This window comes from Lonchura striata, chromosome 5 (genome assembly GCF_046129695.1).
Source record: "Lonchura striata isolate bLonStr1 chromosome 5, bLonStr1.mat, whole genome shotgun sequence".
NCBI classification, from domain to species: domain Eukaryota; kingdom Metazoa; phylum Chordata; class Aves; order Passeriformes; family Estrildidae; genus Lonchura; species Lonchura striata.
In genome coordinates, this window is record NC_134607.1 from 48,306,261 (window position 1) to 48,333,531 (window position 27,271).

General features: G+C 36.7%; 1 protein-coding gene across 4 annotated transcripts in view; it reads left to right on the forward strand.

Moving 5' to 3' along the window:
* The window catches only part of SYT1 (synaptotagmin 1), a 327,942-nt gene that overhangs the window by 178,442 nt on the left and 122,229 nt on the right, over positions 1–27,271 (forward strand). The window lies entirely within an intron of this gene.

Here is a 27,271-nt window from a genome sequence, read left to right on the forward strand (position 1 = left end):
TTCCAGATAATTCTTAATTAACATCTTTCAAATCTTCCTACAGAAGTGTAAAACAGAATTGTCACTAAAGTATCAGTGATTTAAATAAACTGTTTTATGAGTGTCTATATTAAAACTAATAGTAAAAGTTTGTATTATTTATATGTATATGCAATTTTCACTTCAAACCACATCTAGACCATTTTACAAATAGCATGTTGCTGCTCACTTTATAGAAATTATGTCTATGTTAAGAATTGCTTCTTTGTACTCTCTATGCTTATCACATGCTAGTTAAAGATACAGGTAAGTAGAGAGCTCAGCTAAGTGATAAAAGGGAAAATCTTCATTACAAATTGTTGGAAAGATACCCTCTGTACTAAATAATTACATTTCAGAATAATATTCAGCTACTCTTATATTTGGGGCTGTATTTTGAAGATGTAGTTGAGTTATTTCTTTATTTTGATATTTACATTTAGCTGGGCATCCTACATAATATTTGTTGTTCAAGATTGCTCCAGGACTACAAACTCCATGTGAGTCACATTATGAAGCTCTGGAAATGCCAGATATGAGTCAATATTTATAGTGTTTTTCTGTATAACTCAAGCCAAGGCTTCAGAAAGGCAAATACTTCTGAAAAAAGATTGAAATTTAGCTCGTATAAATGGGTTCTATTGGTCTGAATCACTTAGACCTGACTTTGCTGGGGAGATGCAACTGGATGGGTAAAACAGAAACCTAGAAAAATAATTTCACACTGATAATTTCTCATATTGCCCTCCTTCTCTATAGGAAAGGTTCTGCATTTTATAAAATGCTTGACTGTGATAAAACACGTCTACAAATTCATATGTAATATGAATAGCCTAGTAATGTTAACATGCACTATGTGTGAAATAGGCTGTTTAGATACAGCACTAAATTTTCAGCTGATGTTTAAGCCATTATAAATTGCAAATTTGGAAATGACTGCCAATTAAAAAAATTAATTAATCTTTTATACAGACTGTCATTTCATGTCTGAAGAGTTGCTAGAGGGTTTTTTTCCTGTTTTGAAAAAATTCAGCATACTTGTTTAATCTAATAATTCTTGTCCTAATGTGTGAAAAGGTTTTATTGTCATTGCATTGTTCAGGGAATTAAATATGAATGAGTATCTGTCTTTATCTAGACATGCATTCATATCTGATATATTCCTTCATGTCTTGGAATTTCTTTTCTTCCAATTTTCTACCTAAAATAGCAAATACCATAGCAAATACCAGTTTCAACCCTGAAAAATATTTTTAGAACAATCACTATTGTGAATCTTTCTAAATTCTTCTTTTCCCTTTAGAACTGGGTCTTTTTGTTTGTTCTCTCTTCTTGTGAGTGCCAAGGTAAAGTTACTTTATTGAGCTTTCAATGTCATTGAATTTGCAGACAGCAACTCGTCTTCTGTGAAGTCAGTGTTTTGGGACTGCAACTGTCATTATTTTTCTTTGTTGTTGAAAAAAATGTTATGTTCAAAATTTGAAGCCAAAGTCCTTTTTTTGTAGAATAAATAACTATCCTAACATAGTTGGCTGTTTTCACATGTGTCATAAATTTTGTGAGAACAGAGAAAGATGAGTTACAGTCCTAAAAAATCCTGATTCTATTTTCTTGGTTTATTTCAGCAGTAATTTTCCCTGATCTTTAACTGAGAATTCCTTGTGGGAAGCTTTGCGTGTTACGAGCTCTCTTGTCTGATGCCACATTTAGACTGGCAGAAGGGTTCATGCTTCCAGTGTTGGCTCTTTTAATGGCAGGAAGCAAACTCTTTTATCCTTGATGAAATGGTGTCCTGCATTTCTGTGTATATAAGGACTTCTTATACTCACTTTCCTCCATTTCACATTACTCTCTGGAGCACTGACTATGTAAAAAGCAGCATCACACCCTTGAGATCTATCTAGCTGACTGTATATTAATGTCTTATTTAAACACTGAACCCAAGTTTACCTCTAGTTATGAAGAAGCTGTGTTGTGCTGCTGGGCATTATAGAAAACTGAACTATCAGAGATGCAGAAATGTGAGGGAGAGGAAATATGCTTGTGAGGAAAATGCATCAGGCAGAATTTTAAGATTTGTCTGTTTGACAGTGCTGCTGATTTTGCTTATTTGTTTTTATCTTCTGGCTTTTTTATCAGTATAATGATTTTGTTTTATACTGGCATTTAGAGAGCTACAGATGGCAGCATATTTACTTTTTTTTTCCCCCAGAGATACTGGAATGGGAAATCTGGGAATAAGCTTTTCCATAATACTGTGTACAAGGCCTGACAAAGTCCTTTAATTTTTATGTCTTTCAGTTTCCCACATACAAGCCTGAGTTAATACTTCCCTGCTGCCAGACATGTTATCCTTCCCCTACAGTAAGAGAATATTTGAATAGTTAGGTAAAGGAATTCTAAACACTTATATTTAGAGGGTTGGAATAGGATAATCCTGCTAACTTAGAGTTTTAAGAAAAAGGAACATTGTGTATTTTTTCATAACTTATTCATTGCATTTAGATGCAATGCCAGTTTGAGAAAGTCTAGCTTGGTTTGCCTCAGCATTTGGGTTGATATATCAAAATATGGAGTAAAAAGGCCAAATTTAGCTGAGCCTCTGATTGGCCTAAAGGTAGTTGGTACTGATACACTCACCGCTTGATTTACTTGTTTGCATATAAACATTTGACTATATGAGTTCACCTGACATTAATATGAATAATCAGAGTTGGCAAATAAGACAAAGGAATACAGCTGTTCTTCTGAGATAAAACAAATTCATTGTGAACTAAAAATATGTATTCCTCAGAAAAATCCTTACATTTGTTGTTGAAAGTTTGCCTTACTTTTGGTACACAACCAAAATAAACACCTGAAATTTCAAGAGGAATCACTAACTGCAAATAAGAAATTCTGTAAGTTGTTGCCTTTAAAACAGAAGTGTGAAAACCCATTAAATCCATGTAAAAAAAATCTTCTAAAAATGCAAGAAATGTGCTTGAAAATATTTTCAGTGTCCTACAACACAGTGAAAGGCAATTATGTCATCTACCCTTTTATCCTTCCTCATGCCCTCTGAAAACCCAGCCCTTCCCACAAAATGCATGGTTTTTTTCAGTTCTGCACCTAGTATCTGCCAGTTGCAAGTAGTCAGTGGGGATGTATGCACTGGTTTCTGGGGGCTGAGGGGCAGTAAAGGGATTTCCAGATTGCAAAGTCGCCCCAGCCCCAGCAGAGTGGCCAGGGCATTTTACAGGGCAGTGGCAAATGCACTGACAGGTCTTTTGGATTCTCGCACATTCCCGGGGCATATTCTAATCAATCACTGGCTGTGGAAGCAGAGAACATAAATATTTCAAATTTTACAACAAAGAACTGAAGTTTGTCAAATTCATCCTGTTATGGAAGGGGGGAAAAATCAGCTTGAATTATTTTTACATAAGGGGAGAATTGCTTCCTGCTCAGCACTAGGCACTTTCAGATTGTGGTCTCAAACACGTACAAACACACTTTCATAGTGTTTAACTGCAGGGTTTGAGTTGGAATCACTTCAGAGGAATATTTGAACATTCCCACTGGATATTTGAATAATACAGGGTTAAGATTTTGTATATAGTATGTATATACTTGGGTGTATTTTTACAGCCCAAGTTTTATTGTAAGAATTACTGAAACACATAATTTTTAAGAACTGCTAGATGTAAAAATATCTGCAGAATAGAAATAATGCTGATGGATTTATATGACATGTAACATTTTCCTATCTTCATCACTAGAAGGAGCTGGGAGGAGTCTAGTGGAGCAGAGGAGTTGAAAGAGCATTAGAGCTGTGTCAGCTGTCTTTCCCCTCATGGCTTTGAGCAGTTTTCTATCCTCAGAGCCAACCCCTGTAATCCTGAGCAATACCTACAGCAGGATTTGCTATCTGAACAGAAATGCCTGTGCTATCCTATCTATTTCCTATACTGTTGTCTGAAAATATATGCCTGCTGTTGAATCTGCTCCTTATTGTCTAATTGTATTGTCCAGTGAAACAACTAAAATATGGCAAGAGTAATTAACAAAAGAACAGAATTTTTTTTTTCTCAGCCTGTTGGGAACATGCACAGAGCCACAGGCTGTAGCTGACCCACTTCTTGATAAATCACACAGCATAACTAACACTGAGGCAGCTAATGCCATCTACTGACTAAAATAACACAATCACTGAGATAGTCAGTCTCAAAAGGAGCTTGCAGAGGTGGTAGCATTAAAAATCATTGGAACATTATGTACACCTCTTTGACTAAATATAAGCTTGAGAAGTGAAACCAGGTTCTTGAGAAATCAGAATTCATTTGTCATAAGTTTGTTCTGCAGCAAGAAAGCTAAAATAACCCGGTGTTAGGAAATCCTTTCAATAACCTGATTTTCAAAATTGTTGAGTAACTTCCTTCCATTGTCTTCAGAGATCCTTGTATCTTCTCAGAATCTCTGAAAATTCATGGTGGTGCTGGTTTGCTACAAATACTTTATATGCTGAATGTCATTTGAAATAGTAAAAGAATTGCCCTTTTTAATCCCCATCCATTGTTGCAGTGAGTTATACTCAAGTGAGTGATAAATGATTGCTTTCATCTCAGAAGTGAGACTCAGCTTTTTATTTTTGTTCTCAATAGGAAGACATGATCAGTGTTAAATATGTTGCTGCTTTTTGATACCTGCAAATACCACTTAACATATCTTTTCCTGTGTTTATAATAATAAATACATGGCTTTGATGCAATATGTAGAGAAATTTGCATTTGGAATAAGTGCCACATTTCCTGCTAAAAATTATTCACTGAGCAAAGTGGATTTACATATAAGATACCAGCATTCTCCAGGTTAATAACAGAGAACATTCCCTCTAATAATGAATTGCTACTCTGCACAGTAAAGCAAATCAGTATGCTCTTTTGAGACAATTAAATTATAAATCAAAGTCTCATTAAAGCCGACAATGTACTGCAGTATGTTCTCAAGTGGGCGGTGTCACTTTTACTGGGTCACTTCTGTGTGTGCTAAAATATTACCATTTCTGAGGCAAAATCCTTCTGATCGTGTGGAACTTGATGGCTTCATAGAAAGAGATGGTGCCTTTCACCCAAAAAATCCTGACTGGATTAAAGTCCTGAATCACTATTTACTGTCCTTATTCTCTGTCCTTTTTTTGTACATCAAATATCCAAAGTTCACATCTGGAATAACAACTTTGTAGCAAATCTGTACATTTTATCATACTCCAAAAGGGAACTGCATTCTTTATTCATAGCATCTGAACCACTGCTTCACTCTGTAGCTTTAATACAGAGGCAGATTAAAATTTCAAGGAACTTGCTACAATTTATCCACTTTTATCACCTTTTCAGATGAAAAGAATCTTTAGTCATTTTGAGGAAACAATTAAAAGGAATACTGTGAAGGAAGCATCATAATGTATGGACTCAAATGGAATCAAATATGTATAGTTAATGTTGTTCCAGTCATCTTCTACAGCTTCTTTAATTAAAAGAATAAGCTCAATTAATAGAATTCATCACAAGTTCCAGTTTCACACAATTTTACCTTTCTGGGCCAGATTAATTTTTATTCCACTATATGAAATGTGCATGACATTTTACCAAGTAATCTTCATTGCTGACTTGAAGTAGAATTTCTCAGACCACCTGCTACATGAGACCAGAATAATTCTTAATTTGACCAAAATCCCTTTATGGTCTAATTACATACTCTGTTAAATTTATTCTAATACATGTAATTTAAAAATCTAGGTTAAAATTCTGTATATAATATTTAACATTTTAGAAGATGAATTCCACCACTTCTGTGTGGGTTTTTTTTCGCTTTAGTCTGTTATATAGTAGATATTTCAAGATTCATATAATCTTACAATTCTCAATTTTACTACAGATTTTTTTTTCTGGTTTGTTTTTATTGCAGTCACTATAGATGAGAACAAGTCCAAAAGACATGTAAATTTTTGTTAAAACATTTTGCACTCATAGTTAAGATTTTTTCACCCCTTGAGGTCTAATTACTTTTAAAAATTAAATTACATGTTCTCAACAGTTCTGTCCAGTGTAATTCAATGTTCATTCATGGAATAATAGCAATTGTAAAACTTTTTTCATAGCTTTCAATGGGCTTTGTTTTGTTTTATTTTCAAAATGCCATGGATTACACTGTTTCAGAGGTGTTTACAAAATAGCAGCTCAGTTTTGGGTTTCCCTTTCTGTGCACAGTGGGTTGATCTTGGTTTAAGATCTCCAAGGCTTGGGAAGTAAGGCATAAGGTTTGCTTGTGGCTGGCTCCAATTGCAATGTGATTGCAATTTGTCTAGAATATAGTAGTTAACTGAGAAATAGACTTTTTTGGTATAATTATTAAATTATTTAAATGCTCATATAATTTACTATTATGTGATATTTATGGGAGTTCCAAGATTCTGTATTTATAGTCTTTAGGATGAGATTTCTTGTTTTCAGTTGCGTACCATGGACCCAAAGATAATTTCTGTAGATTTTGCTGCTCATTTCCTACCTTTTATGTTTAGAGATATATTTAGAGATTGAGGATGCATTTATTTTGAGGTTTGACAAAGAAATATATCTCTCTACATACATGTATCTTAATTTTATATATTTTTACCAAGATACTCTATAAACGTTTTCCTAAGCAAAAGCATTTTTTGACACAAATGTACAATATTCTTACTGCTCTTGTCTGAAAGTAAAGTGTTGTCTAATTTTTTCTATGGTTAACATGAAGTTTTGGCTTTGTGGCACAGGTGAGATTTTTCCCCACATTCATTTACTTAAAAACAATAGAATGGAGATAGGGGTAGGGTTTTATTCGCTGAACTGGTTATATTGTTGTATTCTTTGTTTTGGAAAATAATTTGGATTCCCTAGTGGAATCATTTATATTCAGAACATTTTCTGATCCTCACAGAGGGCATATAGGAGAAAATACAGAAGGTCATTGCAGCATTTTATGTGGTAGACAGCTCGGTGTTGTAGGAATTTTCAGACAGCTCCATTACACACTATGCAGAATGTACAAGCATGGGTGCTTCATTTGTTGTTATAAACTGGGGTGCTGGTTTCAGAAAAAATGCTTAACATTGTGTGATAATAGCCAACTGTGAAGGATGAATGAAGATTATATAAAGAGAATTTATAAAAAAGTTGTATTTGTAAATACAATATGAAAGCCCATTTAAAATTGCCTCATAAAATTTGATGGCTTTAAATGAACCTTTGTGCCAAACAAGCCAATCTTCTTGGTTCCTAGAGGCATGGATTAGAGCAGGATTACTTAGTGGCTAGGGGGCACAGACCAGAAGTGGGTCACCAGGGATCATACCAGCTAATAGGCAGAATCCCCAGTCACTGGGACAGAGCAGAAGCCTTGAATGGGGATGGAAAAGTTACCCATCCCTCAGAGCTGTCCTGCTCACTCTGCTTCTCCTGCTTGCAAGATGATGCTTGGGTGGTGCTTTCTGGCAAAAAGTCAAAATAAATAGTTCTCTTTCTCCTTCTTTCACTATTTAAATGTGTAATATTTAAACATGTAAAGCAGCAGATTCAATAATATTGTGCAATAGTATGTGAAGCAGAGCGATGCAGAGTCCCCAGAGAGGTGCAAAAGAGAGCCATTTTTTGGCAGAAACCAGGCCTTTTTTAAGCAGTTATCCATTATCAGCTACATAGTTTTAAATCATAACATAATTCAACCAAGCACCACACACCACAGTGAGAACTCACGATGGTTATACAACATGTTTTTCTGCCTCTAATTCAGCTGTGTCACTTTGCCATAGTCCTTTTCTACTTAGCCAGAGTAACAGGACTGAAACATGATTTTAAAAGGCCTCCTTTTTGTAAGGTTTTTCCTATATGCAACACAACAGGAGGGATCAAAACAAGACTTCTCACTGGTTAAACTGAAGGATCAGTAGAATGTGTTCTAATCATGATGATTAAAATACTGAGACCACATGAAAGAGCCTCATCATGGTGAATTTTTTATTTATTCATTCCTTGCAATTTTTACTTTATTTCTTGTGAGTTTTCATAGGACTTATGACTCACTCTTTTGTTGCCTTTTCCTATCTTCCATATTTTAACCTTTCTCCTAGAATGTTCTCTCACTTTGTTCTCCTCTTGTTTTCCTGTTCTCTCTCCTGAATTACACTCAATAATCACACCTCTCTGTCCATGACTATTTTACTACTTCTAGCACTTTTTAAGTTCTTTATCCTATGGTTTTATCCCTTGATATTTACCCCTGTCAGGATTTCCTTCTCTTTCCCATCACAGGCAGTTCTAGATTAGCATTTTGCCTGCAGATTGGTCTGCTTCCCATCATCAGTAGGACTGAATTCTCTCTGCAGTAGGAGGAATGGAAGTGGGCAGATGCTAATTCTGTCCTGAGATTGCATCACCTGTAAAGAGGAGAAGGAAACCTGCATCTTAAATCAGCCCAGACTTTTTATCTAAAAATTGTGTATATATTTGTTCATTCATAGGACCGTGCCCATCTGACACAGACTGAGTTCTTTTAACATGGAAACAGTGAAGTAAACTTGCACAATTCTATGGATCAGGCATTCTCAAGAATAGCAGTTTTCAGGAGCTTTGTTCTTTCCTCTGTGCTTGTTCTTCAATGTAATTTGGAGACCATGTTTAAGGTTATCCATGCATTCCAATAAGATGTTATGCTCCAGAAAATGAGTACTTCACTTTTAGACTATACCTGTAACAGTTTCCAGTCTGCAACACTAGTGCATGGCCCGATTTTTTCTGCCATTGTCACTAGGCTGTCCATAATTATATTGATATACCTGAAGATTCCCAGTATGTAAAAGACTAAAATGCTGCATCATAATTTGCTACTATGTTTTCCCTTCCATTTACATTTCTTAAAATGCTTTGGAATTTTGTCACAGTGCCTTCATACATATGCATGACCTGCCTCTGCAAAAGACAGAACCCCTTATTTTTAGAACTTATGAAAAATGCATCCAAACTTCAAAGATGAATTAGAAATCAAGATTCTGATAAGATATTTTGGGAATTAAATCATATGAGACCTCTAGAATGTAGACAATAAAAATGCTGCTATTAATGTGTCTTTAGAGAGAGAAACTATCTTGCATAAATCCTGAGAAGTCTTCTTAATTTTTGGGAGATGGGAAATACAAAACATAAGCTAAAGTGACAATTTTGATGCCTACAGTTTGTAGCTTATGATAATTTTAATATGCTTGCATATTGGTTTTTCCATGCCACATCACTAAAGATATGAAGTATCCTGAAATAATCTGTGTTCTGTGTATCAGGTTTCACTGAAACACAAACCAAAGAAAATCTCATGTGCTTCACAATTTTTAAGTTCTGTCAACATTATATGTTGACATAAATAAATTTTAGCATTGAAGTGAAAATTTAGCATTTAGGTGAAAATCCAATAGTAGTTTTTGTAAAGTTTTATATTTTTTATTAACTCTCAATTTTGCACACATGTAAAAATCTAAAGTCTTTACAATTTAATGACTTTAATTAGAATTTTAAAATGTTAATTAAATACCACAGGCCATTGCTAATCTATTCTTACTAATTTTTGCAATATTTTGTAATGCAAATATTTTGTCTGACTTCTCAAAAATCCCCAAACTGCAGTTTCTATTGTGAAATCTGTTTTATGTCTATATGTTTATGACTGAAGCAATGGTCTACTTAGAGCTATTAGTATAAAGCCAAAAAATTGCTGAGTAGAAATTATTCCCAATTGTGAAACATAAGCATCTTCATATGAACAAGTAGAAATGTCAGAATTTTATACTCAAAAGTAGAATTTGCAAGTAGTTTTAGTCTTATTCTCCTGGTAACTTTAAGTCTTACATGTTATTTCCTGTTTTCAAGGGGAAAATTTGACATTGTTAAATTTGTGAGGGTTGTAAGATCTTTGAACTATGTCCAATGCTTACAGCTTGTGGAATTAATTTTCACCAGTTGCTCTTTCAATGATTATGTAGTAATGTCACAGAAAGTGTCTCTTTTGTGCTAGGAAACTGAACACATCAAAAAACCACTGCTGTGCAGTTTACAAGCTGTACAACATTACAAAGATGTCAGAATAGATTCTGCTTCTTTTTTCACCACAGATGGATTTTCTTCGTTAAAAACTGTTCTTCTCTGCATTGGACAGATACTGTTTGCCTGCCCAGAACTCTGCTCAGTTAGAAAATCTGAATTTTAAGTAGAATATCTTTTTGATTCTTATGGTTCTCATAGCTGCTCTCAAAACAAGGAAGGTGATTACTTCATACAATAAATATCCCATTTTTAACTACTTACATTCTCTTTAAACAGCAGAGCGTTTCAATCGGGTCTACTGAAAGCTTAACAAATTTGCTACAATCTTCATTGTAAGATGTACTCAGAAAATACTGTCTTCAGGCATTGAAAACAAATCTTGTGATTAATATTGAGTGGCTAATGTGTGAAGAGATTATTTTGAAACATTAATTCTTTCTTCTTCCTCTGATTTATATCCCCGTCTTGCACAATAAAAATTAACCAAACCAAACAAACAAAAAATTCCATATCAGGCAATAAAAATTGAAAATTTCATTTGAAGGAAGGGATAATAAGCAGAAACAGATAAGAAACTGTGGCTAGCCTTGAATATACAAGGCACTTGATGGTGATACTTAAAATTACTTCAAAGCAGCATGCAGTGCTTTACTGTAGGGTGGAACAGGCAGTTATTCTGACATCAGGAGTGAATTGGGTTGTTTAACTTCCCGGCTTCTTGAACATTATAGCCATTTTAGTATAATTAAATGAAGATGAGTTGGATGACTATTACTTTCCCATGTTTACAGGGCCTAACCATGATTCATGGTTTGTGTATAAAGAATGCAATAGAAATGTAGTAGATCTTGGAATATGGCAAAGTACTGTTTATAGAGAATTACAGAGATTTAATATACTAGATTAAATCTATATTCTATCTAGTACAATATAAGTTAGCACCCATCCAATGTAGTATATATTTGCTGGCAGTATTTAGGATTAAATGCTTCAAACAGGCATGCAAGATATCCTTAACCAGCTTTTCGTGTAGTAATCTGTCATGGGAAGTTACTTCCAATCCTTTACTGCCAACAGTTTTATAAGTGGACAAAACAATGAGACTTTGAGGATGAGAATGAGGGTTGTGAAAGTGGCTTCAAAGAGGGTGGGAGAAGACTGTTTAGGTCACATTACAATTCTCTTCCCAAAGGACACGTCCAGTACATTTCTGTTTACACAGAATGCTTTCTTTCACTCTCTTTCGGGTCCCAGCATAAAGAGGTTCTTGTGTATTCCTAGAACATAATCTAAGAAACTTTTTGGAATATAAACCTGAAAGAATTTAGAGATCTGTAGTAACAGAAGCTTAAAATCATCCCTGTTTCCATTCTCAAGATCCAGTTTCCTTTTATTTGTTCCATACTAGCTTCCATTAGAAGTGGTGGGCTTAAAGTGTAGTCAATTAAGTTTTGTACAGCATCATTAGGCTGCAAAACACAATTAGATTAACAGGCTTGCTAAAAACAGTCCATTGTCTCCTCTGCTATTGTAATGTCTTTCCTTACACAAATCTTTTCACAGTCTTGTGTTCTAACAAGAGCCATTTAAAATTTAAATTTCCATCACTCCGAAGCAGTTGCAACTTATGAAAAGGGACCTGAAAATAATTGGTTATTATTCACTCCAAATATGCTAAATTAATGTATTTATTTGCTTCTGCTGGGCAGTTGATGTTGTACTCTACAAACTGAGCCCCTTCCTTAGCCCAATTAGATAGACACAGAGTCTGTCAGGATATGTACATGCATTCAAGCAGGTATTCTTCCTGCCCCATAAATAGCATTATTTGTTGTTTTTTGTGTTTGTTGTTGTTGTTCTAAAAGTAAAGTCTCTGAATCCAGGACTGCCTGACAAGTGTGGCTGAACAGCCTGACTGTTCTGTAGCTGCTGACCCATTAGCAGCAGGGGTGTAGGAAGAACAGCAAGTGCTGAGGAGGAGGCTCATTTGCTGGTGCAGTTACACTGTCTCCTGAAATTGGGTAATATAGGCTGGCAAAAACGGTTTCTATCAGAGCAACGACATAGCTTAGAAGTTGTGCTGACATGTCTGCTCTGCAGAGATCTGCTGACATAACTATGGCCTCAGTTAGATAAGCGAAATTGAATAAATAGAACAGAAGCAGGAAGGGAGAAGTGATGAGAGGAAGGGGAGTTACAAGTAAGAAAGAGTTTTGCTGCATAGCAGGAGAATTATGAAGGTGTAGGAGGAGATTTTTCAAAGGCATGAATAGCTAAATCTATTAAGATTGCATGGTCACTGCAGGGATAGATATACAGATAGAGTGGAAGAATATAGGGAACAAACATTTCTAGAGAAGGGATCTAAAGAGATAGAATAAAGTTGGTTAATGAAGCAGAGAAATGTGATTCTTAGGATCGCATGAGTCACTCACCAGAGTAAAGAAGAGGAGAGTGAAAAATTGCCATGAGTAAGGGGAAGAGGCTAAAACCACCAAATAAGTAGAAGAAAAACCCAATTAACAATGCAGGTTGTGCTGGGATATCAGATGATAAAATGTGAGTGTAACCTCTCCTGCATGTAGATGCTCCTTCAATGCACCACAGTGTGCTAGTTCTGATATCCAGACTGAAGGCCTGTTGCAAGATGTCACTGGGGCTGCACATGTATAAAGGCAGCCCTAAAAACCTTTTAGGTTAGTCAGTATATTTAAATATAATTCACAGCCTTTATGATTGATCAGATTATCATTTCACAGCAGGTGTCACTTGCCTATTTTGTTCCAGGATGGTTTGTCACCAGGAGTGTGAGTAGGCTTCAACAAAAAAAAGCAAAGTTCAAATTTGCCTGCTAGAAATAATTACATAGAGAAGGAATAAATGTACCTAACTGTCATGCTTGTAAACACTAGTCAGTAGCTGCCTTTCGTAAGCAGAATATAGATACTTAACCCTCCAGTATCCATTTATTTCATGTCTTACAAGTGGTTTTATAACAAGGCAAAGACTAGACTCAGAATCTACTACTGCTAATACTAAAATGAGCTAGTAAGTGGCTGTACTGTAAATCTAAAAGTTCTTGATTTGAGAATTGCAAAGGACCCAGTAAAATATGCAATGAGCATATAACTATAGGTTCTTGTTATGCTAGATAAAAAGGTAGAAATACAAAGGCTTCAGGAATGTCTTTTGAGAGTTTCAGATGATAACTTCAGTGTTCTCCTGGCACAGCTGCAGGTACGTTCCCTCTGAAGTGAGCTCTGACCAGAGGACTTTGTGCTGTAGGGCAGTTCTCAGTTGCACTGTCTCACCTTGTAGATCCCCACTTTTGATTGAGTTCACCCTGTTGGCAGGAAAAGCTGCTGTGTTGAACTGTTCCCCTGTCACAGGCGATGTGTATTTCTGGAAGCAAACTGATTGTGCCATCAGTTTGCTTGGTGGAGCTGCGTCACCACCCTGAGCTTGATTCCTTAAACTGTCCCCTGCTGATGATAAACTCAAGGGACTGGAGTGTGGGACAGGCAAACATCTAGTGAAGCAATCACTGGGCTTTAGTCAGGCATCTGCAAACAGAAAGGCTAAGAAATGTAAGACTGAGGGAAGTAAAGAATACTGCTGAGTTCCAACCTAACTAAAAAAGTGTCTTTACGAAATTTTGACTACTTTCAACTTGTATGCAGGAAAAGGTATCCCAGTGCTTCAGCCCTCCCGAGCCTTTCCATCTTTTTCTATTAAAGGTAAAGCCTTCCGTTTGTTCCCATTAATAGCATCCACTGTCAGACAATGCCTGGCTGATATTGCAGTTCTTTGCTCTTTAGCATTGCTTCTACAAGAGCCAACAGTGTTCCAGGGAGACGGCACTCTCCACTTGGGAGAGAGCCACCTGCCACTATATTTTCTTCTCTCCCAGTGGTATATTTTGGCAGTAGATTTCCTTTGCAGCTGTGACTACAGTTTGCATTTGGAGAGTATTGGTTTAGAAAGAGAAGGCATTTAACAGAGATAAAAATGATTGTTTTCAAATGGTTGAAAAGGTGATGAAAATTTCAGATACCACTAATGCCTGTGGATTAAAAACAAATATCACTCCTTGCCATAAATGCTGCTTCTCTCTCCTATTGTGACAGCTGATAATGGCTGAAAAACAGTTGCTGCATTAGCAGGGATCTCAATTGGAAGGGGCTTTTAGGGGGAGCTTCTCAATTTGCTCCAGGCTTCAACAAAAAACAGACTCCATGTGTGTACAGCATGGAAGCTGTACTTGTTCCTAAGTGCTGAGAAGATGCCTTGGCTTTTGTCTGTTTACGTGTTCTGTGAAGTTAAAGCTATTAGGTTTTTTTTTATAAAGGGTAGAAGACAAGAAGAACATGCTATTTAATGTGTGGTAAAACAATTAGATAATAAACTTTTTAATTTACAAACTTGTCTTTGTTTTCTAAGTTTAAATAATTTTAAATTATTCTATTTGCTTTTTGGCAACAAAAATATGAACAGAATGATTTTCAAAACTATGTTGAACTAAGCTTTTTATCTTTTTTTTTGCTAGCAGTTGCTAATAAATAAACAAAAATTGCAGGCTTGTAATTAGAGGTTTAGTAGTTGCTGTTTGCTGTTTAGTTTAAAATGACCTTGAAAGGGTATTCTGCTTTTCATCTTTCTTTTCTCTTTGCTAATGTACATTCCAGCAGGGCTAATTCCTTTTTATTTTTTCTCCAAGGGCTTTGTTGAAGTGAAGGCAAAACTTTGAATATGTCTCTTCATATTTATGATAATCTTCTTCTTGTCACATTCTTAACACTTTACCGCATCCACTTTCATTCCATTGTGAGTGTCCCTTGTCCTCTAAGTCCAATTTTCTGCTTTTACCTCACAGTGCTTAAACTATCCATTCTGTTCTGCTCTGTTTTCATTGAGAACCAGCCTTCAGCAGCTAGATAACGGCCTGTTACTGAAGATTTCTTCTTTTCACACACTATAATACATCTTTTCTCTTCCAAAGAGATTTTTGGAGCTCATCAAATGCCCTTGCTGCAGAACAATGCATCCATGTGCTTTCTCTCAAATAGCTTTTCTCTTCACAGAACTTTGAAATGCTGACTTATTTATTACTTTCTTTTAAAGATAAAGCAAACAATTTCATGAATCATGTTGAATTCTTTTATTCTCATTTTTATAATGTAGGTATAATCTCTGGAAAGCTCTTAGCTGCAAGTTTTTTAGAGGAAGAACATTTTCTCTAATAATTAGTGCTGCATTCATTATAGAGGACCAGACTCTTGCAAGTAGTGCTGGCATTATCATTTGAATCCAGTCCTGTGTTAACATGCTTTCATGAAGACAAAATGTCCACGTCACAAAGCAGAAACATATGTACTGACAGGAGCTTAAAGGTCATGCTAACCTCCCTATATTGTGCTTCTGTTTGGCTCGGTACCCTAATCCTTTTCCAGAGGAATTCACTTTGATTTAGAGATTGCAGAGGGCAAAAAATACCAGCTACCAGAAGAGTTTAATGTTAAAATTGTCACGTGTTTATCCTGGCAACTCCTCTTGAGCTGTAAAAGGCGTGAACCTCTTGCTGTGTATCATCCTCCTTGTAGGCCAAGTTCACTGGCCAACCAGTAGGTAGCTCATGACCTCAAAAGATGTGTACCCTTAGTGCTAAAACTCACCCCCCCTTCAAATGTGCTCTGTCACACCCAGAAGGCCACAGATCACATAACAGAAGAAATTACTCTTTTCAGCTAAAAGTACCCATGTGCATAGTTTTACACTTCATATGATGACCTTAAAAAAAGTGGGAACTGAGCACATAACTGTCTTCATTCTGTGACAACAGATAATCCTACTTTCCTATGCAAATATGATCAGTAGGATTTTTTTGTTTTCTGTTTTAAATGGATCATGGTTATAGATAGGGGTGTTGACCAATAAATGGTGATAATTCCGTATCTGAATATAGAGGTTTACAGTAAACAAAATAAGGGAGAAAAAAAGGAAAACACAAAATAACAAAGCATTGTCACAAAAGTTGAAGCATTCAATTAAATAACATGACCATCAAGAAAATAAGAACTGAAACATAACAGATTGTTTTTTAAATTATATCCATAGGTCTATACAAAGTAAAACTTTGGGGTTCACTCATGTTAATTTGCTTATTCAAAACCTCTTTCTTTCTTCATGAATGTTAACTGTATAGCCATTATTTACACTCAGGCCTTCTGATGTCTCAGTTGGACAATTAACTCAATCAGCTAAACCTACAGGAAAACTTAGGATGTGTGACAACATGCTCCAAGGTGTTTAGTTATTAGACACTTAACTGCAATAGCAATATCTGCTGGGCTGCATTAAAAATAACATTCCTGTAACTATCCTGTAACCAGTGAGCTCTTCATAGTATTCTAAGTGTAATTACCCATAGGTTAAGTAAAATTTGCTCAAGTTTCCATCCACAAACTTGAAAAACTGAATTATCCTACTTAAACACTTTTGATGAACAGCACTTTCCCCTGAATATGTACTGAATCAGTGGTTTAAAACAAAGAGCACTGTACTGGGTCAGAAGAAAGAAGTGCCCAGAACAAAATTGGGAAAGCCAGCAGTAGCAATAAATCAGCCTTGCCTATTAAGTGGGATTTCTAGCTCCCTCCATTTGTTTTGGCAGTAACTCTACCCTTAGTTGCCCTCCTGCAGGTGTAAGTGGCTAATGAGGCAGAATGATCTATCAATCACTGCCTCAGTCAGAATGCTGCTGCAGACTGTTGTCCAGACCTAGGGTAGTCCATCCCTCAGTCTAAAAGGGCATGATACTCTGGGATGTGCCTTCCTGAAAGAGGCATGCAGAAGGCCTGCTTTCAGAATGCAGCCCAGGCATGTCAGTTGGCCTCAGTCCACCAAGTTTCTTTCAAACCTGTGCAGAACCTCCAGATGGAGGTGAGGAATATTCATGACTCAGAAGAGCCATACTGTCAGGCAGAAACACCAGACTGCTTCTGTCATCCTATTTATGAAAGCAGAGCAAATTGAGGCCATGGGTTAGATTAGAGAATTCCTGATGCTGTGCTTATGAATACCCATGCTCCTTCCACCCTTGGACTGTGTCACAGCTTCAGATTAAGCTTCCTGTAACAATATCCGGAAGATGTGAGTACCTCAAAATGGGTTACTCAGCAGCCAGCATGCTGAGTGAGAAGCTGTCTAGTCAGCAGGGTGTGCTAAAAACAGAAGTGACTCATAAATCTTGCTTCTCTTCTGAACTGCCTCCAGCACCTTCTTAGAGGTGATGCCAGAAGACAGGCATGCAAGTCCTTTTTTGCAAAAGCGGAACATTGGCGACTCTTCCCTTGGAGTTAGCAACACTGGATCTGCAAAACCCAAGTGATGGGAACTCACTCATTGAAGATAACCTTAGGCTTAGTCTGTCATCTGTCCAAAGGAATTCAAAGCTTTATCATGTAGGCTTTCTCTGATCTACAGAAGAGAGGGGAATATGACCACACAAAACACTTCCAAGTAGTTTTCTGTTTTATTTAATTTGGTCGCTTCCTTATCTTTATTCTAGAGTTTTGTTCTCTAGTATTGCTCATGTGCGAGCTGGATACAACATTCTTGTGGTTGGGATCCTTGCTAAACTTGGTCATATGAACAAATAATTGCAGAACAAGCAATAGTTGTACTAACAGCAGAAATCAGTGCTTATACTAATACTTTGTAAACTGCCTAATTTTAAGGTTATCAGTTATTAAAATTTTTTCAGATATGCATAAGGGCATTATTTAAAAATAGGTATTTCCAAAGCACTGTAGGGAATGCATGGTTATTCATCTCAAATTAGCATCTTTTGCTTTCTTTCTTTCAGTAGAAAAATGCTTCAAGTTGAAAATTAAATGTCATGTAATTGATTGGTAATTTTCCCTCCTGCTGTGTGCAGAAGGCTATTGGATGATGGCATAGCATTCTCAACAGCAGGAAAAAGTGTCAGTCATTATAGGACAATTAGTTTCAATTTTCGCCATTTTACTTCCATGTGCTGATAAGATTGTCTTAAAAATCTATTTATAGTAATTAACCATAAATATGAAGAAACTTTTTTTAGAGAGTATTTTAACTCTAAGAACCAAATGTAAGTGCAGATGCTTCCTGTGACCCCATGATCTTTCCTGCACTGGTAACATTCAAGAAAAAGTAATTTTCATGTAGCTGGACTTAACAGAACCTGTCACAATCAGTCAGCTTCTTTTCATGGTTTTACATAATTGTTCCTGATTTCAGTACTACAATGATGTGGCTGAAGAAAATCCTGAAAAATCTTCTTGACAGCATCATAACTTAAGAAAATTGTTATTTCCCCTCATATGTTCACAAGAAACTTCTTGAACTCAAAATGTCATTGTTTGCTTTCTTGCTATAATAGTAGTGTATAATTAATGCACACCTGGGAAGAATATATATGTATTTAGAGAAAGATGTATTTGTGCACACATGGGTACTTTACACGTGTCTGATTGAGATCTGTGTGATGACATACGGAGATTTTTTAAAACTAGAATGAATGTATCTGAAAAGTCTGAATCTTGATCATACAGAATTTGTAAAGTTTGATCTACAAAATACACTCACGTGGTTTTTTTCCCATTAGTGCACTTGGTTGGTGCTTTTAAAGCCTTAATGCCAAACACCAACTATATACATTTTTCTAAATGCCATAAACATAATTTTATCATAGGATCTGAAAAACTAGCTGAGCTGTTGCCTTTTCCCACGTACCACCTAGTGATGTAGCCCAAATTTCTTGAGCTTACTGTGTGATCTCTAGTAAGTTCTCAGAGGTCTTTGAAGTTCAGTTTGTAATTGCATTCATGCTGCAGATGAGGCATGCAATCTTGCTGCATTCTCGCTGCTTTCTTAGCTTTATAATACTGCGGATGTAATGGTGAAAAAACACTCAATTATGTAGTTAAATGTGGTACTCATTAAATTCAGCATATATGACTGAACATATGTAGAGATCAGATACTTCTCAGGAAAAAGGTGCAATTTTTATATAGTCATTTGTCAGAATCACATTTTGAGGTACAAATTACTTCACAACCTATGTCCAAGGCTGAACTAATGTGAGAGATAGCCCTGAACTGCACATCGCAGCTCCCCGTGTTGGGTTCCTTAGCACATGTGCCTAATTAATTTTGCTAGCCCCATGGTTACTGACTGCAGAAATTGGGACATAAAAGAAATACTAATGAAAAAGAAAATTCAAAGGGGAAATAGTGAATTTAAGGCTGTGCCAAAGTAAGAATATTAATAATGTATTATTTTACAATTTCTGTTACGTTGTTCCTTGTGAATTTTACTATGTCATAGTTAAACTCTATGTCACTTCACTAGTTTATAGGCTTTATTGGAGCCATTGGTTGGACAAGAGCTACATATGGGAATATGAATTGATTTTATGCAATGTACACAACAAAAAAGTATTGATGTAAAGGGCTTCATTATTTGTAAGATTACTCTGAAATGATTTTGGAACAGCAAGAACACTCTGTGGCCTGCATTAGAATTTAATGCTTAAATTCAGTTGAACACTCATTTTTATATAAATTCTTTTGTCTTACACTGCTGTATAAAGGAAGTCTGGAAGTAAATACCCGGGGATAGAAACACAGATTGCAGCTTCAGGAAATGAGATGCAAGTGTGAAAAATGACAGAATGATCATGTGGGAGGAAATTACTGTAGTTTCTTTCTTTCTTTCCCTTATGTCTATTAATAACTAGCTATTATCAAGGAGCTCAGGCATTTTAAAACAGCAATTGCTGTAGTAGATGAAGACAGAGGGTTTAAATTATACATATTGTGAAGCTTTGACAGGTAACCTCACTGCTGCTGAAACATGACAATAACATCTACATCCAGAGACACAGGGCTGTCTCTATCCCCGTTGCCTCTAAATATCAAAGGATAAAGAAATATCATATACTTAGAGGAAAACTAAAGTTTCAGAACATGGTCAGGAATTGATGTAGTGAATCTATGTAAGGGACCCACCACTCTTGACTTACTTTGCAATGTGACCTGAACAGAGATGTTTCTCTGTAACTGCTGTGAGTTCTCTGGCTCCCATGTGCTCCACTGCATTGCGGGAGCACAAGTTTGAAGTGCAGTCAAAAAATTATGGCTTTTAGCTGGAAAGAAAATAGTGTCAACTTCACTGCTCTCAGTTAAGTTGTGTTCTTATCAACAGCTTAAGGAGTGAGTGTGAAAATACCATCTTGCATAGCTTGGTACTCCAAAACATAGTGATTAGCTTTTCATAGACTGCATAAAATTCAAGACAAAGTTTCTCTTCCACATACTTTAGTGTAAGATATTTCAGAGTCTTATACTTCTAACAGTTCTGCCATATTTAATAGATGGGTGTGTAGGAAGCTGAAAGAGAAGCCTGCAGTTTGTGCTGTGGACTGAAGAATTTGTCTTTCTCCAGTGTTTACGGTGTCCATATCCTTCCCAAAAATTTGCAGATGATTTGCTGTCCCTGGGCAAACTGTTTTCTGTGATTCTACATGGTTACCTTTGAAACATGCTTAGGCATTAAATTCTCCATTATAATGATTTCAATTAAATAAAATGTTTTTATTGTAACAGAGAACTGTGAACTATTCTGTGTTTATTCTTCATATTATCTAGATTTATCAGATATACTAAAAAAGTGAATCAGGCTGAGTACACAGAGACTTGGCTATTCTTTTGATACAATTCATATTCAAGTAATAGGTTTGCAGTGTGAATGTTAGGCTGGAAATCTGAGAATATTTCAGTTTCTCATGAGAATTCATTTATATTTCGCCATCAAGTTATTGTCTTTCAGAAGTTTTTCTAAAAATATTTATTCCTATTTTAAGTGAATTCTGGAGACTGATGTGGCTCTCATGTCTAATAATGGGAAGATTTGTTTCCTGGTCCAGGAATGTGCTGTAGATAACTGTCAGCCTCAAAACTTAAAGGTTTTGCTAAGTGTCATTTCCCATAAAAAACATTTCTGCCAAGCTCTCCTTCTCTTTGCTGCTTTGGAGTTGCAGCATTTCTGCCTAACTTGGTATGTGACTGTTCTTGTTCCCCCACACTTGCTTGGGGTCCTCATCACTCTCGGCTCACCATCTCACAGTTCTGCTTGTCTGCAACACTGTGCTCCTCCAGCCTGCTCCAGGACAAGTGATACTCCTTTGGCGGGACATGCAGGCATGGGCATTTCTAAAACTGAGCAATACTGTAGCCATAGACTTTGGGGAAAATATTTAGGTGTTTTATCTTGTTTATTCAGTTCATTCAGCCAATTGATATTTGTGTGGTGTTAGTAGCAAGGGTTGGAAGCAGTGTTAAGGAGCTGACGTATGAATGGTGTCTGGGAAGTGTCAGTTCATGTTTCATAAACAGCAGCAGAAATGTCTCTTTTCCACAGAAAGAGGTGCAGGGATCCCTTTGGGGCAGGTGAGGATGTGGATGGGACATTTCTTGTGCCTTGAGGCACAGAGAGGACACCTCAATTCTCACACCAAGGTTCTTCATCAGAACTTTTTTTTTTTCCCATGAACTGTTGGCCTTTCATGTACCTTTTCTAAAGCAGTACTAATTCTGGGTTGCATTATAAACCTTTGTGATAGTCATGAAAAGGCTGTTTTGATACATCTTTACCATGACCTTCCATTCTTCTGAAAATGTACTTACAGTCTCATCTTTGTAAAAGGCCAAGAAAGTCTCTTTTCTGAGTTTGTCTTTTAAAATATCTGTCCTTTACTGAAGTTACAAAGATAACCTATTTCATTAGTAGGAAGATGAATGAGTAAAAAATGTATTATTAACATCCCAGAATGCTTAAATCTAAGAAGAGATCCCTTATTGTAGATACCTTTAAACATTTTGCTAATGAACCTATCTTCTGATTAATTAATTTCATCAAAAAAACTCTTAATAGAATGAGGTGTATTTTCAATGTGGTGCAAAGCTTTCTCTGGCAATACTGCATACTTACCCTGGGTATACTGGCACTGAAAGCTAATAGTTGCTTTCTCTTCCAGTGCTCAGGTGCTATAAACAAAAATGATCAAGGGACACAGCTGTGTGATTTTTCTTCTTTCTTGGAGAAGTTTTGTTATTACATTACATCCATTACATTGGATATGACTGCTGAGCTGAACATATATTGTATACTGAAAAGATAAGCTTTCCAGGAAATACCATTTACCAGTATAGATCCCAATTTACATCTTGAGTATAGTCAATAGCTCTATTACAGTTGCAGCATTAAACATTGAAAGAATGATGACAATTACTTCTGGAAATATAAACAACTACCCATAGCAACACCATAATTGTATGTTTTTAATAATTTCACTAATTTTAATTTTTAGTAGGAGAAAAAAAGAGAGGCAGTAAAATAAAAGGACACTTTCCAGAAAATTTCTCATTGAGAGGAAATTATTTGGTCAGTGTGGGATGTCTGACCTGTTTACTGTCTCACTGCATGCAGATTGGATTCAGTAGATAAGAGGAGAAATTAGCAAATATAAATTGTCTGAAGGACAATTGTCTGTAGAAGGAATGTCGCTGATGTTCCACTATAAGTTTATGTATTTAGCAGCTACTCTGGTATACCTACTGTAATTTAACCACATAGAAACATACCAGTTAACTTCCCTGCCCTTTGGCATTTTATTGTTTTCATTTTTTGTAAGGCTATCGTAATTCCCCCCATGATGTTCCAGAAGCTGATACGCTGTTCTTGAGTTTTGTTCATCCCAGAAAATCCCCCTTCTGTGTGAATCAATGTGGATGTCCCACAGAGTTCTCATTAATTTTCTGACTATTCAGTTTATTTTTTAAAAAAATTTGAAATTTCCCATGAGATTAGTCTTTCCAGGTTGTCTACATCTTACTTTGCATATGCCAGAATATTTGCAGACTGTTGCCCTTTGAGCACATTCTTTCAACTCTGATTTCCAGAATCTATTCAATGCTCTTTATTCATCCATGTCTGAAGTTTTACACCTCTTTACTCTTCTCCCAAGAGACATTTCTGCTTTACAGTTTTCTTAAGAGGTGCTTTCCAATGGCACTCTCTCCATCAGGATCCATACCAGCACATACTAGGGCAGTCAGCCAATACTTTGTACCTCCACAACAAAATCCCTTGCTTCTTGCAAATCTCCAGCGTGTATATGTGTATTTCTCAAAAGCTTCATTTTCAGAGGAAATTATATTGAAATTATGTAGAAGTTTGAGCTGATAATTCATGTTTGTCAGAGTTACTCTTGCATAGGGAACAGTAAAGCTTGAAATGTCTGGTCTCCTCAAGGGTTTAACTGGATTTTCAGTCAACTTCTGAATAGAGACAAGCATTACTTTGAAGTATTCCATGTGTTTGTCCATTGTATAATTTTACAGTCTTATGACTATATGGGCAGTGAATGAGCAGTATTATGCCAAAGAATTGACATGGTCAGGAAATACAGTCTATGCTATATTTTATAGAAGCATGGAAGTTAAATTGTAATTTTCTCTACAATTAAACATGTACATTTGTTTATGACTGAATGGTTCACATGAAACATGTAATGTTTCATACATAGCACTATAAATATTGCAGTGAACATTGAACTGAAAATCATAGTTGAGTGGAATGGCATTTCATTTTTTAACTTAAAAGAATTTTTTGCTTGCTACTACCATTTCATAAATGGCAGATAATCTGCTAGTGATTTGTAGCTCTTTACCTTCAGTGGTGCTATGCAACATTCAAGTAACCCTTTCTTAAAAGGCCAATTTAAGTCTAATTATTCTGTATTCTGCAGTCTCTAATACTACCACAGTGTTTATACTGTTCTTGTGAAAAGCTGCAGCATTACAGTTACAAAAGCCATCAGATGTTACAAGCAAGTGAGCATGTGCTCTTTGCAGAAAGCTTTTTCTGAGTCGAGATTCTTTTTCAGCTCCTTCACACCTTTTTGAAATATCAGGATTGTGTCATTGGCATGTAAAGGTCAAAAGTTCTGTGGCAAGTCTCAAACCATTTGTGCATGCCTCATTAGACATACTGACCTCTAACTGCGCTAGGAATCTACTGAGGATTGTTCCTGGACATCACAGGAATAGTCTGTTTTGTTGGTTTTTCCTCCTTTTAAGTAAATCAAAGCCTCAAATTTGTTCTTCGAATGTATTTTCAAAATATAGTTCCAAAACTAGAAGCAAATAAATTACATTTGCCTTAATTTTTAATTAGCTGAAAGTCGTCACTGCAAATTGTGTCTTCCATTGCTAAATAAAATAGTCAACTGCCAGGCCTGTAATATATTATAATTAAGTAATTTAATTCTGATTTAATTATGATATACAACTTTCCTTCTGATTTAACTGACATTCATTGACAAAATGCTATATAACATCAAACAGCACTAGTGTTTACAGCTTATGACTCTGCATGTTTTGCTTCATAGTATTTGGCATTCATCAGAACATATGGAAAAAGTCTCTTAGTCTGGAATAGCTGGCATTTTATTTGTTACTGAAATTATGCACTACTTGATTTTTTTGTTGTTTTGTGAGGCAGTTGGGGAAATACAGATATCTCAGGCTTGAGCCAAATTTATGGATATTAACTGGAATCTTTCCATCAACATTGGTCTGCTTTTGATAGTGAACTGCTCTCATGTTGTTGCAGGGAAACAGTTAAGACCACATGCTTATGAAATATTTATGGAGATGTATTCTATATATATTCTGTGTCAACATCAACATGATTTTTTATTAGGCTAGGGACTTGAGAGCAAGGACAGAAATGAAGGCTAGGCAGGGAATACCACTTCATTCACTGCTGCATCAATAAAATTGCTACCAAATATTCACCAAACTGAGCAATACCAACCCTCTATTTTGTTAAAATGTTTTTCATCACACAGCAGTATTGGAGAAGGCTTTTGTATTCCAGACTACACTTGTGTGCAAACCCCTGTTTAATGATAGGAATGGTGAGGATGATTTCAAAAAGTTCATTCTGCCTGCAGTCAGGTCTGTGCTTGCAGGTCTTCATGACTGCAGACTCATAGAACTGAAGTTGAAGGACAAAAAGCCAATTCTCCTCTTGATTTAGTGATCTGAGCACTCTTAACAACATCCATGAAAACAATCATGTAAGACAAGAAAGGTCATGATTGATCATATTGCATGCAGTCAGGTGATCTTATGCCCCTTCAATTTTGATGTGTTGTGTTTTATTCCTATGTTGATGTTTAAATTTCTCAGGAAAAGCTTAAAGGCCAAATGTATTTTGAGGCTGAGAGCAATTGTGTACTCAGAGCAATAATGAATGTTTGTTATTTTTCAAACCCTTTCTCCCTCTGTTTTCTGAAATTATTCAGATTAGTGATATTTATGACGCAGCAGAGAATCAGAACAATGTTTTCAAAACCTGAATAAAAATTTCAGCTAGTCTTCCAGTGTTGCAGGAATTTCTATGCTATCTTCTCATCTTCATCCCACTACCCCAAAATTCTTTGCTATGTGACTGTGGTAGGCTGACCCTGGCTGGGTGCCAGGTTCCCACCAAAGCTGGTGTATCCCTCCTCTCCTCAGCTGGACAGTGGAGGGAAAATCCAACCAAAGGCTCCTAGATCAAGATAAGAACAGGGAGATGCCAGTCACCCATTGCTGTCACGCTCAAACCAGACTTGAATTAGGGAAATTAATTTATTATCGATCAAAGCAAAGTAGGATGTTGAGAAATGAAACCAAATCTGAAACAGCTTGCCTCGCTGCTCCCTTCTTCCAGGGCTTAACATAACTCTGGATTTCCTCAGCAGTGCAGGGGAATGGAGAGTGATGGTTGCAGTCAGTCTATCACACAGTGTCTCTGCTCTTCCTCCTCCTCAGGGGGAGGAATCCTTACACACTTTCTCTGCTTCGGTATGGGCTCCCTCTCACTGGAGACAGTCCTCCACAATCTTCTCTAATTTGGGTCCTTCTCATGGGGTATAGCTCTTCCCAAACTGCTCCAGCATGGTCCCTTTCACAGGGTGCAGCCCTTCAGGAACACACGGCTCCAGAGTGGGTCCTCCATGGGGTCACAGTCCTGCCAGCAAACCTGCTCAGTGCGGGCTCCTGTCTCCATGGGGCCACAGCTCCTGCCAGGACCCTGCTCCAGCACAGGTTTCCCACAGGGTCACAGCCCCCTTCAGGCCTCCACCTGCTCCAGTGTGGGGTCCTCCACAGGCTGCAGGTGGATCTCTGTTCCTCCATGGACCTCCATGGACTGCAGGGTCACATCCTGCCTTACCACGGGCTGCAGGGGAATCTCTGCTCCAGGGCCTGGAGCACCTCCTGCCCCTCCTCTGCCCTGCCCACAGCGCCAGCACGGCTGTTCCTCTCACCTGTTCTCACTCCTCTTTCCCAGGAGCTGTTGTCCAGCAGTATTTTCCCTTCTTAAATCTGTCATCCCAGATGTGCTGCCACCATTGCTGATGGCTTGACCTTGTCAGCAGTGAGTCCATCCAGGGGCCATCTGGAATTTACTCCGTGGGATGTGGGGGAGGTTTCTGGCAGCTTCTCACAGATACCAGCCAGTAGCCACCCCACTATTAACACCTGGCCATGCTCACCCAATAGAGTAATATACACTCAAAGGTTTTCCAAAATGCCCATTAAACAACATGAAATTAAAAATATGCTGATGTGGGATTATGCTTGCGACAGCCTCATGGATATTTCAAAATGGCTGCATGTAGACTCCCTACAGATGTTGTATTTTCATGAATACAGTAAGACATCTGAATAATTGAAGATAATGTTGTTAGTAGCAAATGTCACACAAAATAACTGGAAGGAAAATTGTCTTCAGTTAGTGAAGATAAAAATGCGTGCAAACCAATTTCTATTAATACACAGTTTTAAATAGGAAACAATAGGTTATTACTTTGACAGGAAATCACAAAGTGTTTTTATTATGTTCTTATCACCTTATTTATTTTATATATAGAAACTCTGTCCATGATCCACACCTCTGTAATTCTCACATAAAAATAATTATGTAAATATATTGAAATTTGCACATAGGGACCATGTATTACCCAATTTGCTTGTACTTTCAAACTGAAGAAA